Here is a 2,256-nt window from a genome sequence, read left to right on the forward strand (position 1 = left end):
CCCGCCCCCCCAGCTCCTAGTGCTTTAAAAAAAAGCCCAGACTCATTGGGTGCTCCCCAGCAGGGGGCGCAATCCCCGCTGCCCCCCACTGTTCCACACTGTGTGGGGGGCCTCTGTCATGTGCTGCCCTGCCCTGCAAGCCCCAGCTCCAGCCCTTTAAGAAAAAAACCCTAAAAAATCTCACCAGCTCCTGCAGTAGCCTTGGAGCTTTGGGGGGCTTATGCAGAGCCCCCCACATGGCGTGGGGCAGTGCAGGGCAGTGGGGATGCTCCCCCCCTGGCCAGGCAGGAACCAGAATCCCAGGTTTTTTGGGGGGGGTTTTCCTTAAAGGACTAGAGCTGTGGTGAGTGGGGCAGCCATGGGGGGCTGGGACAGCGGGGGGGAGTCAGGGGGGTTTGTGGTAGAGCCCCCCACACAGCGTGTGGCAGTGGGGGTCAGCGGGGATAGCCCCCTGCCTGGCAGCACCCGCTGAGTCAGGGCTTTTTTTCCAAAGTGCCTGGAGCTGGGGCAGGCGGGGCAGCCATTGCCCAGTTGGGAGAGTGGGTGGGGGATGGGCCTGGGTGATTCAAAGATTTGGCAACAGCTGAATCTCCAAATCAGATTTGGCCAAATCAATCTGGGACAGTGATTCGAATCACCAAATCAAATCACAGTTCCCCAAATCGGCCGAATCTGAATCCAAATCCGAAGCGAATACTAGCCGCTTCACACAGGCCTACCAATTAGCTCTAAAGTTAGTGCTTGGAAATGTCTAACAACTCTGTAGCTAGTTTCTATCCACCTTTAATTTGAACCTACAGCAGGGTCCTTGTATGTACAAAGTAATTGTAAATAGAAAGCAAGAGAGATTACTTTAAATCACTGTTTATTTTTTTTTTACCTACTAATATTGTAATTAGACATCTGCTACTTAAGATTGAAAGTGTTTATATTCTGAATTTAAGCAGACAAGTCCTTTTATGAATACTGGCAGTCCCCTCTTTAGCAGCATGGATACCCCTGGAATTGTTTTCCAGCAATGAAAAGGCTCATTACAGTTTGTTCAGTGGCTCTGTTGTCATGTTGCCGGGTTTTGAGTATTTGTATCCAAACAGAATCATTGCCTGGTATGGAATCCTGTAGTTCTGGATGGTAAAAACCTTAGCTCTGGCTGGGGTTGATACATGTGTAACCCTGGCTGCAGGGCTACCTGCAAAGCCACAACCCAACTCCGGATCCCTGGAGGTGCCCACAGCGTGGACTCGCCTGCCCTCCTGGAGCACAGGTAGGCACCTAGTGTCCCTGGACCTTTGATTAGACACCACACAATTTACAACTATGTATACTTTATTTACAAAGGGTTAAAGAAAAAGAAACTAATTAATACACAACTGTTAAACTGTCAGAAACTTGTTCACACCCTCAGCCAATAATGTTGTACACGATGATGACTTCAGCTGATATGTGTATTAGCTGCTTCAGTTCCCCTCCTGCAGGAAGCGTGGGTAGGTCCTTGCTGTGAGGGTCTCTCAAGGCAAAGGTGATGTGTAGGGGAGGCACAGGGGAGCACATGCCCCTGCTGACAGGGCCGTCCCTGCAACTGACCCCGCCAGTGGCGTGTGTGCATGCTTGCCAGCTCTGGCCCTGCTGCCAATGCCACCGGCAGTTTCTGCGGGTGCGTCCCCAGACTCAGGAGGCACAAGGCGCCCATGTCTCAAGGCATGCCTCAGCAGTTGCTGTGCGGCAGGCCGGTGCTCCCTTGCCAAAATTTCTGTAAAATAGTGTACCCTGCCCAGATCCTCGTCCCCTGACACACAGGGAGCAGGGTCTGGGCTGCAACTCTGGCAATCCCCTACCTACACCTACACACACCAGCTTGCCAGGCAGCTAAATTCACCCCCTCCTTTGGGTCTTAACTCTTTCTCACGGGGCCCTGCCCTGTATGAGGAGGGCTCACATCCCCTAGCTCTGCCTCCCACCAGAGCTCACGGGCAACTGGATCAATCTCTTTCCAGCCCCCTCCCCTTGTGCTCCCCACCCAGGGGCTTGGAGAAGAGTCCTCCTCACTGGAGGGTCTCCAGAGGGGCCAGGTGCTCCTCCGAGCAGCTCAGGCAGGGCTCCCAGGGGAAAAGAAGCAAGAGAGGCACTGCGGCTGGGCTTCCCAACCCTCCAGCCTGCAGCGCAGCCCCCGCTTTCCTCAGGCTCTGGCAGTGCTGAGGAGGAGATGCTGTGCCCAAGCTCTCTCTCAGCCTCTGGGCTCCTCTCTCAGAGTGGGCT

This window comes from Gavialis gangeticus, unplaced genomic scaffold (genome assembly GCF_001723915.1).
Source record: "Gavialis gangeticus isolate Ggan-Ray unplaced genomic scaffold, GavGan_comp1, whole genome shotgun sequence".
Taxonomy (NCBI): domain Eukaryota; kingdom Metazoa; phylum Chordata; order Crocodylia; family Gavialidae; genus Gavialis; species Gavialis gangeticus.